The sequence below is a fragment of the Trichechus manatus genome, unplaced genomic scaffold, assembly GCF_000243295.1.
Source record: "Trichechus manatus latirostris isolate Lorelei unplaced genomic scaffold, TriManLat1.0 scaffold00010, whole genome shotgun sequence".
NCBI classification, from domain to species: Eukaryota; Metazoa; Chordata; class Mammalia; order Sirenia; family Trichechidae; genus Trichechus; species Trichechus manatus.
This window is the reverse complement of record NW_004443946.1, coordinates 3,507,979-3,523,456: the sequence shown is the minus strand read 5'-3', so window position 1 is coordinate 3,523,456 and position 15,478 is coordinate 3,507,979. Positions and strand designations below refer to the sequence as shown.

Sequence of the window (15,478 nt, the reverse complement as noted above, 5' to 3'; positions counted from 1 at the left end):
AAGATTATCTGCTGTATAAAAACTCAAGAAAAACATTTTCAACAATTTATTGCTTAACTGCACTTTTCATTGAAGGGAACAAAAGGTTCCTTTTTTAAATCATGCTATGACAGAATATTAAACTCCTTCTCCTACATATCCTGCCAAAGGAATCCCACAATCTCATTTCTAATCCGTTAGACCTGTTTATTGCACTTATAAATATCATTCATAAATATGAACAAGGCATGGTCACAGACTCTCATTAAGAGCATCCATTGCTCTAGAAAATCAAGGCATAAAATCCCATTGTGATTTTACTACTTCAGTCTATCAACAGTGTATACAGTAGGTAAGGAAACAACCCAGCTACAATTTTGTATATTATTTCTCGTTGAGGTTTACATCTACCTTCAATTTAGAGATGAACAAAATCCATGTTTGTAACACCGATATCTGATTCTGGACAATTTACTGTCCCTAAACCTGCCACACTCCTTTGAACAAGGATGCAACTTTAGGATAAGACCTACTGGCAAATGGTAGCTGTTTCTGAGGTTATCCTGAAAGCAGCTGCACAGAGCTGAGGGAGGAAGACACCGTTTTTTTAATGGTAAATACTGCCCCTCACATACGCAATGCAAACCTTTGTTGGCAAATTCTTAGCACCAAGGATTTAATTTAAAAAAAAAAAAAAAAGTCAAATCACAGCCATTATGTTGCAAAACATGACAGAACCGTACAATATGTAAGAAAGATAATGCAATTAGCATTTTCCACCCCTTCCACCCCTGAAACAAGGGGACTGCAATGCTTCCAGATGAGACCACAGCTCACACAGCCCCAACAGATTTCAACTGAGCCCTGCTTTTTTCTTCAAAGAGAAACTATGAAAACAGCCTCTTACATTAAGCATGTTTTCCTGACGACTCACCAAAGCTAGGAATATGATTATTTTTTAAAAGCCAATGTGTCACCCATTTGCTAATTCTCAAAAGCCCCCCTAAAAGAACCCATTCCAATCATTTCCCCCAATCCTGAAGCTGTGCCCTCTCTTCCCCTAGAAATCTGCCTTTAAAACCACAGGCGATGGTTATTTTTCTTAATTAAAAAAGGAGCAACATGGAAAATGTTTCCTTACCTTAGTTCCTGGAGCTTGGTCTGAGGAGAGTGGCTTTTCTCCTCTCTTTGAAGCTGATCTGTGCTAGAGTGCTCCGGCGCAGCTCGCCCAGCCCAGCCCAGCCCAGCCCAGCAGTAGTAGGAGCTGCTCGCGGCTGTGGCGGCAGCAGTCGTGTGTGTGTGTAAGTGTAGCAGCGACAGCGGCTGCAGCCCAGGGACTAGTCCCCACCCAGCTTTGTCTTCAATCATCGTTCTTTCTGCAGGAAGCAGTGCATCTCCCACTTCCTCCTCTTCTTGGTGGCTGTTAGATGCTTTTTTCTTTCCCTCTCATTCTGTTTCGTGGCTCACTCTAGCAGTTTTGGCTTGCCCTGGACTACTGACACTAATTTGACTATAATCCCTTTTACCCTTTTGTTCTAAGTCCCTCTGGTGCTGTCCCTTCCTTCCTCTCCCTTCTCATTCCCCCACCCTCACCTTCTCAACAGGTTTTCAAATGGCCTCAGTCAGCCTTCTTCCTGGCACACAGTCTGCATTCTTAGCCTGAACTTTACTTTTTATTGTTGTTGCTGTTGCTTTTTGGGTCGACAATTCCCGGCATGTTCTGGCCCTAAGATCAAGCACCAGCCTCAACTACTTCTAATTTGTTAGGGTCCCTATCCAGTCAGCTAGCTGGGAGTTTGCAGCTTGCAGCTTCTTCTTGCAGCCAACATTTCAGATGCTTAATTTCTCCAAGGTCCCATTACCACCGAGATCTTACCTAACCCACATGCTAAGAAAAGAATGGCCCTGATAAGTATTCTTTTGGGGCCTAGGAGCTAAACCAAGTACTGCCATGTTACCTGTAGGCCTAATAGTGAAGACACATTCCCAAAAGATTCTGATATCTCAGTGTGGAGATGGAATGAGGAGGTTCCAAACATTGTATATTTTAAGCCCAGAAATGTAACTCCAACTGGTAGAGCTGAAAAGACCTTCGTGATCCTCCATTCCCTTTCCTTCACTTGAGGACACGGTGGGAGTGTCAGGATTAAGGGTAGAACTTAGAGGTGGTCTGTTTGCCAGAGTTAGAATGAGTTCATTGCTGTCATTACTGACTATGAACTTGGGTAAATTATTTAATTTCTATATGCCTCAGTTTCCTCATCTACAAAATGAAGACGGTTATAGTTGCCCACCAACCCCCAACAGAGGAAATCTGAGGATTAAATGAGACAGTACACAAAGTGTTAATAATGGCTTCTGGAACCTGGAACATAGGAATAGTTCAGTACGTATTAGCTCTTATTATTTTAAAGAGTGTCAAAGTACAAAGATGGCAAGTGACAATCAGCCACCAAGCCAGGACTAGTACTTGGTCTCCCAATTCCCCACAGTGAGTATGTTGTTAGTTGCCCTGGACTTGATTCCAACTCATGATGACCCTGTGTTAGTATACTGACAACTAAACCCTGATGTTCTTGGTGACAATTTATTTCACTTGCGAGTCATTGTCTCCTCAATACCAACACAAAGTGGTTTGGGGACCCTACAGATTAAACATGGGATAGGGGCAGGGGAATCTTGTTCTAGTGTTCAGTGAAAAAATCTTTCCTCAGGAAACATACTTGGAAAATTTATGGTCCCACACAATAGAGATAACTCTCTAGCTCCACCTTTTTAATCTAGTCTTGCCTCAACCCTCCAGCAAGCAAGCTAACAGGAAATATTAGAAATCTGGGACTGATGTAGAATGACTCAGTCCTCAGGGAAGTCACCAAGTGAGCCTTCCTAACACACCTTGGTGACAACAGCATGTTAACCTGGAAGATAAAGAATTTAATTTATATGAAATGTTCGGAGACATCCCAGGATACTCTGTTTTAATTTGATGTTACATGAACAGAGTTTGCTTATTTCTTCCTGGAAATCTTTGATCAAAAAGGACCATGATGTCAACTCACTAACATCTGGAAACTAGAAGAAGGATTGTTTTAAGATTAAGAACTAGAAACTACTTTCGAACCACCAGCAAATAGAATTGTAGTTCATGTACTCCTCAATTATCGACTATCTCGTTAATCCAGCATTTCACATTTATGACAATAGTAAAAAATCTACTACCAGGCTATTTTGCACATTAACGTTGGATGTCTGGCTGTAACGATCGCCAAGGTGCTAGGCAAGAGTAATGCCGACTGTGATGTGCTGTGGTTAAGGTTAAGGTTATATGTCAACTTGGCTGAGCCAAGATTCTCAGTGGTTTGACAGTTCTGTAATGATGTGATTTGGCAGTTATGTAATGACATAGTCATCCTCCACTTAGTGACCTGATATGGTCACTCTCAATTTTTGCATAGTGCTAATTTTCAGATAACGACCTGGTCTTTGGAACCTAACCATGTCGATAAGTGAGGAGTGGGTGAGAAAAGATTGGACATAGATCAGACAGCCTCCAAGAACCTGAAGAAAGTCAGACATGAATTACCTCTAAATCAGGAATCCTAATGCCAAAGGTTACCAAACCAAAACCAAACCCATTGCTGTCAAGTCGTTTCTGGCTCATAGTGACCCTGTAGGACAGAGTAGAACTGCCTCATGGGGTTTCCAAGGAGCTGCTGGTGAATTCAAACTGCTGACCTTTTGGTTAGCAGCCAAACACTTAACCACTTTGACACCAGGGCTCCAAAGTTTAACCCCGTTAAAACTCATTGCCGTCAAGTCAATTCTGACTCAGCAACCATATAGGACTTGGTAGAACTGCCCCACGGGGTTTCCAAGTAGCGGCTGGTGGATTCACACTGGCGACCTTTTAGTTAGCCGTCAAATGCTTAACCACTGCACCACCAGGGCCCCCCAAAGATTACCAGGGGCTTTTAAATACAAATTTAAATATGTATGTGCCAAGTCTAAGAAAATAAGAAGCACATTATCAATGGTTGGAAAGATTATGAAACAAATTTTTGGTAGACCAGTGGATTCTGACTTTAACTCTAGAATTTTCTCTCTCTTCCCATCCCTTTCTCTCTCTGTCAATCATCAGGTGGTTGACACTTATCTTTAAAGAAAACCTTTTCAAACAATAAAAACTCTAGAATTTGTCTTGCTGCCATCTAATCTGTTCTTTCATCTCTGGCTTTTATAAAATTCTCAGTAGGTTAACCTGACCTTTGTTGGGAAGTGCCAAGAAATCTCTCTTCAAAACTGAAAACTAGATTTTAAGATCTTTCTCTCGTTTTTATAAACCCCATTGCTTTCAACTGGTTCAAATAGCCTCTCTTTCAGGAGAGAAAAGAAAATTATGGGGTTATGAGTTGGTCAGGAGAGAAGATTAATCTAGCTCAGAGCTTTTAACAAGAGCAAGGTAAGTCTACAACGTGTTCGTTTCTCAGGAGATATATTTACATCCCACCATTTATCATGCCATCAATTACTAAGCATGAGCCCATCCTAGATAGATTTTATTAATGCAGAAAACAAGTCTGTAAAATACTTTAACATTCACCAGTGGTTCTATTTGTAGGCATTAATACCTTGTATTTCTTACATCTGTCTCGTAGAGGAGGTTGATGGTAATAAAGAGACTGTAATTTTGGACTAATTTCTCTCCTATATTGTTGAGCATTCTACATAGATGTTACTTAGAGTCTTTAAATTTATTGTTCTCCAAACTGTGTACATTATCTTCATCCAAAGTCTGTTGCCTTTTCTATATTCTCCATTTCACTTAATGAGGAATACAACCCAGTTGCCCACAGCAGAAGTTTGAGAATAATTCCAGAGCCTTTTATTTTTGTTACTCCATATCTGATTTAAAATTCCTCATCCTTGCATTCCCACCACCAAACTCTCTCTTTAATGGAACTCTTCCCCTTACCACTCTCTTATTACATAAACTGTTTGGTTTTTTCCTATATGACTGCAATACTCCCTACTTTGTCCACCTACCTTCAGTTTCATTCTTTTCTAAGCCATCCCCTCCAGAAATACATTTCTAAAATGAGAATTTGATCATGTCTCTGCCCCGCTAAAATTCTCCAAAATTTCCCAATTGCTTACCGGATACAAGCCTTAAATTCCTTTGCATGGCATACAAGGCCTCCCATGACGTTGACTATCTACCCTTTAACCTTACTGCCTGATGCAACCCACACATCAGCATACCTTTGCCAGAAGCTCTCTGATTGGGCTGTGCTCTTTCTCCACTGCATCTTGACATAGGCTGTTGCTTTCACCAGAAATATCCTTATCCCTTCTCTTCTTTTGTCTGCTGGCAAGCCCCTAGTTATTCTTTAAGACTCAGCTTCTCTCAGAAACCTTTCCTGACTTTGTAAGCAGAGCTGGGTGTTTCCTGCTCTGTAAGCCATGGTACCTTGCCACTACCTCTATTTTAGCACCAATGCCATTGTTTTAATGATGTCCATCTCACCCATTGGTACTTGGGAACCTTATGGGTAGGGGCATGTTCTATTCATCTTTGCTTGTCATGTAGCAGGTAGTTAAAAGATGTTTGTATAATGAAAAGACATTGGCAGAAATCCCACAACTGTTTTTATATTCCGTTGGATGCCTGGGGAGGGGATAAAAATGAAGTCTCAAATATGAGAAATTGGTTATGGGGTAAAAAACAATAATTCCTCTTTTTTTTGCAAAATTGTATGTAGAAATTCTTGCTACATGCACAAAAGAGTCTGAATATTTGTAATATAGGTATTCCTACTTTGGACATGTTATCAGCAGGGACCAGTCCCTGGAAAAGGACATCAGGCTTAGTAAAGTAGAGGGTCAGTGGAAAAGGGGAAGACCCTCAATGAGATGGAGTGACACAGTGGCTGCAACAATGGGTTCAAACATAGTAATGACTTGAGTATGACGCAGGACTGGGCAGTATTTTGTTCTGTTGCATGTAGGGTCACTATGAGTTGGAACTAACTTGATGGCACCTAACAACAACAACCACAAAGAATCCTGGGGCACCTCATGGTTCCAATTCTGCACTTGATTGCCTATAAAGAAGCACTGTCTGGCAACAAAAAGTAATTTAAAAAATAAATTTTAAAAGGAAACAGAGAAGAGGAAGGAAGGCTAATCTTTCCTTGCATCTCTGGATGAACTTTAAAGGGAACCAATTTATAAGACAGAAACACTTCTCACATTTCCTCCTCCACTCTCCAGTCTTTGCTACTTCACAGCTGTCTCAGAGCCTCTCATATGCCAAATCTTCAAACTCTTTCTAATTGCTTCACTATACTGTTCCCTCTTTCTCTATCCTCTCAAACCCTGTGCGCAGCTAGTTCTACCATTTCATTGACTTGCTGTCTCTGGATAAGCCCTCCGTACTTTTCCTTTCATGCCTCAGTTTTGACTCTATCGTTTCTGATTCTATTGTGTCAGAAAGGATCCATAAATTGTGCCAGCAAAGCCAGTCCTTGGGTGTATGTGTGGGTTGTGTGAAGAGGGAGAAGTGAAATGGGAATAAAAAAGTGAATTCACGTATTAATAACCCTTGTCTATTTATTCATATACTTTGATGATACATTGAATGACTTGCTCAGTTATGTTGTGCAGTAATTAAAGTAAATAAATACAGTATTGAGCTATAATTTTATCATATAAAACTAGAATTCCAGGAATTTCTTGTATCAGCTAAATGGAATGAAGACCTCCTTAAAGATCTCTTTGAAAAGGCATGCTCATGATCTTATTTGTGCGTCATAGGATTATTCCCTCCCCTTAGACATGTGAGTCTACCCCTAGCTGTTAGAAGCCAAGAAGACTGAATCAGATTTAGCTTAAAGGGAGCCAAAGCATGGGATGGGCAGGGCTAATCTTCCTTGATAGAGAATAGCCGACCTTCACAAATTAAAAACTATCAGATACAGTAGACTGTCTCATGGCCCAGCACAAAAGCTAATAGGACAAGCGGGTTGAAGAGTGATGGCCAAACTCTTCCTCTAGAGAACAAAGGGTTGGAACCATGAGTTCTCCCTTTCCTTGCCCTGGTCAGCGTTAACTAAGGGATTAAACAGACTATTAAAAAGCCCCTTAAACTCTTTTCTGATATTGCCTGAAATGTCACCGAAATTAAACTCATGTGGGTTGTTAACCCAAATGTACATGTGTTACATGTAGCCCTGGGAAAGTTATCAGTGATGAATGAGTTCAAGAAACTTGCTTTCCTAACACGTATGTTAATATGTGTTAATAAAACAAAGTACAAGTATTGGGGAGGAGAAGGAGTGGGTGATGAGGCTGAAGATAGCTGGAAGAGGGCTGAAGAAAGGCTACTCATGAAGTGGAGGAGGTTGCAAAGGAGGGCACTGGGCATGGAGGGACACAGGAGGGAAGAAGGCAGGAGATGGTGAGGAATACAGAACCAGAGCTGGAAGTAGGTAAGAAAGAGCGATAGGGGACTGGACGTGGGTGCAAACAGGTGTGCCCAGCGAGGTTTGGCCAGGCTTAAGTAGAAACTATGATTAGACACCTTGAGTGGGGACCACCTGCTAAGTCTCTGAAGTCCTAGTTGTCCCATCAGCAGATGGTGTTCCAAACCCTCCACCAGCAGAAGGTGGAGCTGGGCTGGATATGGAGTCAGACGACAGACTTTAAACCAAATATACTGTTACCATAAAAACAGCGTTGAAACAAAAATCATATTAAGCCAATAATAGAAATTGATCAAAGTTTATTTATTATATGATTTGCAAATTGGGGCAACATTTTGACTAGTTGTTGTGAGGTGCCGTCGAGTCAGTTCCAACTCATAGCAACACTATGTACAACAGAATAAAACACTGCTCGGTCCTGTGCCATCCTCATAATCGTTATGCTTGACCCCATTGTTGCAGCCACTGTGTCAATCCATCTCATTGAGGGTCTTCCTTTTTTTCACTGACGCTGTACTTTACCAAGCCTGATGTCCTTCTCCAGGGACTAGTCCCTTCTGATAACATGTACATGAGATGAAGTCTCGCCATCCTTGCTTCTAATGAGCATTCTGGCTGTACTTCTTCCACGACAGATTTGTTCGTTCTTCCAGCAGTCCATGATTCGTCAACACCATAATTCAAAGACATAAATTCTTCTTCGGTCTTCCTTATTCACTGTCCAGCTCTCACATGCATATGAGGCAATTGAAAACACCATAGTTTGGGCCAGGCACACCTTAGTCTTTAAAGTGATATCTTTGCTTTTTAACGTTTTAAAGAGGTCTTTTGCAGCAGATTTGCCCAATGCGATGTATCATTTGATTTCTTGACTGGTGCTTCCTTGGGCATTGACTGTGGATCCAAGTAAAATGAAATCCTTGACAACTTTAATCTTTTCTTTGTTTATCCTGATGTTGCTTATCCGTCTAGTTCTGAGGATTTTTGTTTTCTTTTTGTTGAGGTGTAATCCATATTGAAGGCTGTGGTCTTTGATCTTCATCAGTAAGTGCTTCAAGTCCTCTTTTCTTTCAGCAAGCAAGGTTGTGTCATCTACATATTGCAGGTTGTTAATGAGTCTTCCTCCAATCCTGATGCCACGTTCTTCTTCATATAGTCCAGCTTCTCAGATTATTTGCTCAGTATACAGATTGAATACGTATGATGAAAGGATACAACCCTGACGCACATCTTTCCTGACTTTAAACCACGCAGTATCCCCTTGTTCTGTTTGAACGAAACTGCCTCTTGGTCTGAGTTCAGGTTCCTCATGAGCACAATTAAGTGTTCTGGAACTCACATTCTTCACAATGTTATCCACAATTTGTTATGATCCACACCATCGAATACCTTTGCATAGCCAATAAAACACAGGTAAACATCTTTCTGGTATTCTCTGCTTTTGACCACGATCCATCTGACATCAGCAATGATACCCCTCATTCCACATCCTCTTCTAAATCTGGCTTGAATTTCTGGCACTTCCCTGTCAGTGTACTGCTGCAAATGCTTTTGAATGATCTTCAGCAAAATTTTACTTGCATGTGATATTAACGATATTGTTCGATAATTTCTACATTCTGTTGGATCACCGTTCTTTGAAATGGGTACAAATATGGATCTCTTCCAGTTGGTTGGCCAGGTATCTGTCTTCTAAATTTCTTGGCATAGATGAGTGACCACTTCCAACGTTGCAACCATTTGTTGAAACATCTCAATTGGTATTCTGTCAGTTCCTGGAGACTTGTTTTTCACCAATGCCTTCAGTGCAGCTTGGACCTGTTCCTTCAGACTGCAGAAGTTGGTAAAAATCTTTAATGTCTTCATTTTTGGCCTTAGTAGTTGGGGCATAAATTTGAATAATAGTCGTATTAACTGGTCTTCTTTGTAGGCTTATGGATATTATCCTATCACTGATAGCATTGTACTTCAGGATAGATCTTCAAACGTTCTTTTTGATGAGGACCACAGCACCATTCCTCTTCAATTCGTCATTCCCAGCATCGTAGACCATATGATTGTCTGATCCAAAATAGCTAATACCAGTCCATTTCAGCTCACTGATGCCTAGGATGTCGATGCTTATGCATTCCACTTCGTTTTTGATGACTTCCAATTTTCCTAGATTCATACTTCATATATTCCACGTTCTTATTATTAATGAATGTTTGCAGCTGTTTCTTCTCATTTTGAGTCATGCCACATTAGCAAATGAAGGTCCCAAAAGCTTCCACATCATTAAGGTCAACTCTACTTTGAGGAGGTAGCTCTTCCGCAGTAGTATTTTGAGTGCCTTCCAACCTGAGGGGCTCATCTTCCAGCACTATCTCAGGCAATGTTCCACTGCTATTCATAAGGTTTTCACTGGCTAATTATTTTCAGAAGTAGAGTGCCAGATCCTTCCTCCTTGCCTTTCTTAGTCTGGAAGCTCAGCTGAAACCTGTCCACCAAGTGTGACCCTGCTGGTATTTGAAATACTTGTGGCAAAGCTTCCAGTATCACAGTAACACGCAAGCCACCACAGTACAACAACTGACAGACATGGTGATTTTTTTGACAAGGGAGTTAAAAGTGTTCTGAAGATGAAAAGAACTTCCCAAAATTCTCATACCCCATCTTATCTACATCGCCATGGAAAAAGGCCAGAACAGAACCGATAAAACAATTTGCGTAAGGAAGGATTTCATACAACATTCTCTTGAAGAACAACTAAAATAATTACTAATTTACCCTAAAACATAGCTCTAGTCTGATCTTTGGAGTCTCTGTTTCTCATAACTGACTGCACATAGATAATTCTTCAAAAGAACATAGAAGCCCTGGTGGCGCAGTAGTTAAGAGCTTGGCTACTAACCAAAGGGTTAGCAGTTCAAATCCACCAGCTGTTCCTTGGAAACCCTATAGGGCAGTTCTACTCTGTCCTATAGGGTCGCTATGAGTCGGATCTAAGGCAAAACGGTTTTCACTAGTTTATCTAGACTATTGTTTCACTCAAAGATGACTTTAAAAAACAGTTTCTTTAATTAAGGTTCAAGTTTCAAAAGATCATCTCAGGGAAATGGCCTGAGTGGGTCACCCCATCTCCATGGACCCCAGAAATGTGAATTCCAGGAGAATTAAAACTGTTTCTCAACAGAAATGATAATTCTGTGAAATATGTGTTCCCTCTAAGGAGTCTCTGAACATCAATACAGAAATCCAGGGACAGCAGGAAATGAGCAACGGATCAAGAAGAGACAGTCAGCAACAAAGTATGGCAGTGGTAAGAGAACATAGTGCACAAGCAAAGCCTTGGGAAAATAAGCCTTTATAAGGAAAGTCAGAATTAAAGGATACGAATCAGTGAGATTAATATCACACAAGTAAATCATTATGAAGTGTCTTGAAAGAAAAGCTATATAACAATAACTCCGGTAATTTGCAGGCAAGGCAAAAAGGCAAGACTTGCTTTTTCTGTGCCAAATATGTGGTCCAGACAGTGTGATTTATTTTACAGTAAATAGGTTGGTAAAAGAGGCTAGAGAACTAAAGTAGACATTTGGAAGTATTTTGTCTTTGTGTCTTTGTTGATTTACCTACTGTAAAGGGTTTTTGGGGGCAGTGGTGATTGAGTACTAGAAATCTCATCTTCCATGAGGAAGACCTGGGTTCGAATCCCAGCTAATGCCCTTTAAGGGCAGCTACCACCCTTCTCTCAGTGGAGGCTTAAGTGTTGCTATAATGATGAACAGGTTTAAATGAAACTTCCAGACTAAGATGGACTAGGAAGAAATGCCTGGCCATCTACTCCTGAAAATCAGCTAATGAAAACCATATGGATCACAACAGTCCGATCACAACCAGTCATGGGTATTGTGCAGGATCAGGCAGGGTTTCCTTCCACTGTGCATGGAATCATCATGGATCAGGAGCCGACCTGATGGCAGCTAACAACAACAAAGAGTTTTCATAGGCTTACTTACGACCATGGTCTTCCCAGCTCTATTTTTCTCCTAAGTTTTAAGGTTCTCAGCTTTGAATTTTCCTGTGATAGAATTTCAGAAACAGAACTGTAGGTGTTTAGGAGGAAATCATGATGGTAAGTGTTCACTAGTGAGCCTGTCTCTTCTGCCAGGGTCCTTGGAGTCTAATAAGTAGACTAAACGCTCCTTGAGGGCAAGGGCTGCATCTCTCATCTCTATATCTGCAGCACCTTGCACAGTGCTTGACATGTAGCATGTGCTCAAAGCATATTTGTTAAGTTTAACTGAACCTAAATATGGAAGGAAGCTACGAGTACTACTGGCTATTTTGAAGATACCAGAGCATACATTTACAAAATCAAGCAAAATCTTCACAGAATGAACAAACAAACCACCAAGGCTGCTTAAGATATTACCAAAAATGTCCCTAGAATCAGAAAATGAAGAGGATGTGTAAGGAGGAAAATGTGATACTGATTTGGAAAAAGGAAAGACCCTGAAGTTATCAGTCAAGTAATAATATTAAACCAAACCAAACCTCTCGCCGTTGAGTTGATTCTGACTCATAGCGACCCTATAGGACAGAATAGAACTGCTCCATAGGGTTTCCAAGAAGCGGCTGGTGGATTCGAACTGCCAACATTTTGGTTAGCAGCAGAATGCTTAACCACTGGGCCACCAGGGCTCCAATATTAAACTAGTAGAAAAAAATAAGTAATTTACTTAGACAATTATGAAGTCCCACTATATGTAGAAAGCTCTTATAAAGGAACGTTTTGCCAATTGATTGCTCTTCTTGCAAAATGACAAACTTGGAAGGTATATTTGCAGTAATGTAAAACATTTGATGTAACTTTTCAGGAAATATTACAAAACGATTTCATTTACTCAACCAACTAGTTGCTGTCAAGTTGATTCCAACTCTTGGCGATCCCGTCTGTTGCAGAGCAGAACTGTGTTCCATAGTGTTTTCAACGCTACAAGTTTTTGGAAGCAGATTGCCAGGCTTTTCTTCAGAGGCACCTTTAAACCACCAACCTCTCAGTTAGTAGCAGAATGCTTAAGTATTTGCGCCACCCAGGGATTCCTTCATTTACTTTAGTAGGAAGTTATTCAACATTCTTTAAGTATTGCTTGTATAATTACACAGAGTAGTTTCCACAAAATAAACTAAGTCCCTTTTCTCATGGAGTTTATATTCTAGGGGGAGAATCAGAATACACAAGAGTTAACAAAGAAATACATAATCTGTCCGGTAGCATTAATTCCTGTGAAGAAAAATAAAACGGACTAAGGGTGTGCACAGTGGAAGGAATGCATGTAAGTAGGCTGGTCAAAGAAGGGTGTTGTTATTCTCCGATTTGCACCCCTCCTCCACCCTTTCCATTTCCTTATCCGCTCTTTTTTTTGCTCTGTTCTGCACCTGTGGTATCTCCAAGATGGTCCATAATGAGTCTTGGCTCCTGCTATTCACATCCTTGTGTGGTCCCTTCCCACATTGACTCAGAACTGGTTGGTGTGACTAATGGAATATGGTAGAGGTGAAAGCATGATTTTCAAGGCTAGATCATAAAAGGCATTACAGCTTCCACCTTGCCTCTTGGATTAGTCACTCTGGGAGAAGCCAGGAGCCATGCTGTGAGGACATTCAAGAAGCCGGGTGGAGAGGCTCACATGAGGAGCAACTGAGGCCTCCTGCCAACACCAGCACCAACTTGCCAGCCACGTGAGTGATCTGCCTTGTAAATGGATCCTCCAGCTCTAGGCAAGCCTTCAAATGACTGACTCCTTGACTGCAGTCTCTCATGAGACCCAGGACCAGAACTACCAAGGTAAGCTGTTTCCAAATTTCTGACCCACAGAAACTATAAGAGATAAATGTTTATTGTTTTAAGTCACTACATTTTGGAATAACTTGTTATACAGCAATAGATAACTTGTGCAGGGCCCAATACAGGCAGTGTCCGGGTTATGAAAGAGTTATGTTCCTAAATCTGTCTTTAAGTCAAATTTGTACGTAAGTTGGAACAGTTAGGTACGGTCTGTATCTAACATCAGTTAGTCAAATGTTTGTCTTTGTATATAGTATATACGGTACTTTTCTATGCATAAAAACATTAAAGAAACACTTCCAGATATACTAAAACATCTTTAACATAATAATACAGTAATAATAATAATAATAATGTTTTGATGCCCGTCACAAAGTAGCACCCATTTGTTATTATGAACCTTTCTATGTACCTTGAATTTATAATATAATAGGCTTTACAGGGGTTGGTTCATAACTACGGGTTGTACGTAAGTCGGAGGTTCATAACCCAGGGATTGTCTGTATTGCATTACCTAGACCCCCTTGGTCTCTGACTTCCAATCGTATGTGGCCAATGAGAAGCATCGAAAGGAGATGGGAGGTTGGGAAGAAAGTGGAGGCAGCATATTTAGTCCTCAGCATTCTGCTCTGGTCCTAGTTTCCTCCCTCAGTGACCACAGCTTATCCTGGGCAGCCTCCTCTCCAGGGCTGCGGTTCCCTTTGCACTCGCACACTGTTTCCTCCCTTTGCCCCTTCAAGTCTAGGTGCAGCATCAGACCTCAATGTTGGTTTCCGCAACCCTGTACACACCTCTGTAACTAGTCTCTTCATTTTTTTAAGAATCACGTGCCTTCTTTTTTCTGAAAGACCCAGAGTGATATAAAAGGCCTCCCGTAGGAGAGGACATTTGGACAGACACCTGGAGGAAGTGAGGGAAGGAGCACTCCTAACAGCTGGTAGAAGAGTGTTTAAGCAAATGCAAAGACCCTGAGATTAATGAATACTTGTTGCGTTCAAGGAACAGAAAGAAAGTCAGTGTGGGTAGAGCCGAATGAACAAATAAGAGAGTGCTAGGGAAGGAGGTTGGAGAGGTATTCAAGGGCTGTATTAGGTAGAGTTTTGTGGGTCATGGTTGCATCCTGAGTGTTATGTGTAGCTATGAGGGTAAGGGTGGAGACTGGTCTGAACAGGGTCATGACCTAATCTGGCTTGCATTGCAAAATCAAGCTGTAGGTAGGCAAGATGGAGCTGGGAGACCAGTCAGAGGGCTGTTTTAGAATTTAGAAAGAAGATGGTGCTTGGTCTAGGATGATGGGTAGTAAAGGTGGTGATACATGATCAGATTCAGGATGTAATTTGATATCAGAGCCACAAAGATTTGTTCTTGAATTGAATGTGAGGGAAAGAGAGTAAGAGTAAGGAAGACTCCAAAGTGAAGGATGGCGGTCAGAACCGTTTACTGAGATGAGAACAAGGGAGTGGAGGAGGAACAGGTTGGAAAGGAGAAAGGGGGAAATAAAGAGTTTGTTCGTCTCATTTTCAAAAGAGGAAAAGAGTAATGTTCTGCCTTAAAAAATGGAAGATGGAGGAAAAAAAAGGAAGATGACAGGCTATTCCTCGTTTTACAAAGAAAAGGATTGATGTTCATAGAGAACATTTCTGTCTTCTGGCCTATTAGAAGATTGCCATTGTAAGAGACTTCTAAAATCAAGTTGTGCGTTCTCACCTTTCTAAGTGTGATCAATTCTTGGTAATCTGAACCCCCAAATATCAGGCTAAATAATAAATCTAGGAACCACATCTGTTCTGGGGGTCAGGAACTCCTCTTTGTTACAAAACATAATCTGCCTTTAGATTGAGGATTCTATGCCATTGAGGATTCTCATTATCATGGCTGTAAAAGATAATCTCACTGGTTTACCTCATATGACTTTTTTTGTTTGTTTTAACTTGAAGTATGACTACTTCCAGCTTCAGAAGCAGATGTGGCAGGAAACAAGACTGAACAGAACTTCCGCTTTTCTTAGGACAGCACTCTTTGCCCCACTTCCGCAGTTCAGGGCTCTTCTTACCATAAAAGTAGAGTTGTGCCCCTACCAAAACTGCGACACTCAGTCTGCTTACACAACGTCGGTTACCTGTTTTTCTTTGGCAGAGCTGAAGCGATAGAGCAAATGTGGCAATTCAGTTTGGTGCTTGTGCTT

At 41.0% G+C, this 15,478-nt stretch overlaps 1 protein-coding gene across 1 annotated transcript in view; it reads right to left on the bottom strand.

Moving 5' to 3' along the window:
* GNG2 (G protein subunit gamma 2) overlaps positions 1 to 1,306 on the bottom strand; it is a 101,048-nt gene extending 99,742 nt beyond the window's left edge. Inside the window, exon 1 of the mRNA XM_023726177.1 lies at positions 1,121 to 1,306. The gene's annotated coding sequence lies outside the window, so the exon portion shown is untranslated. The remainder of the gene's footprint in view (positions 1 to 1,120) is intronic.
* Positions 1,307 to 15,478: the final 14,172 nt, after the last annotated feature.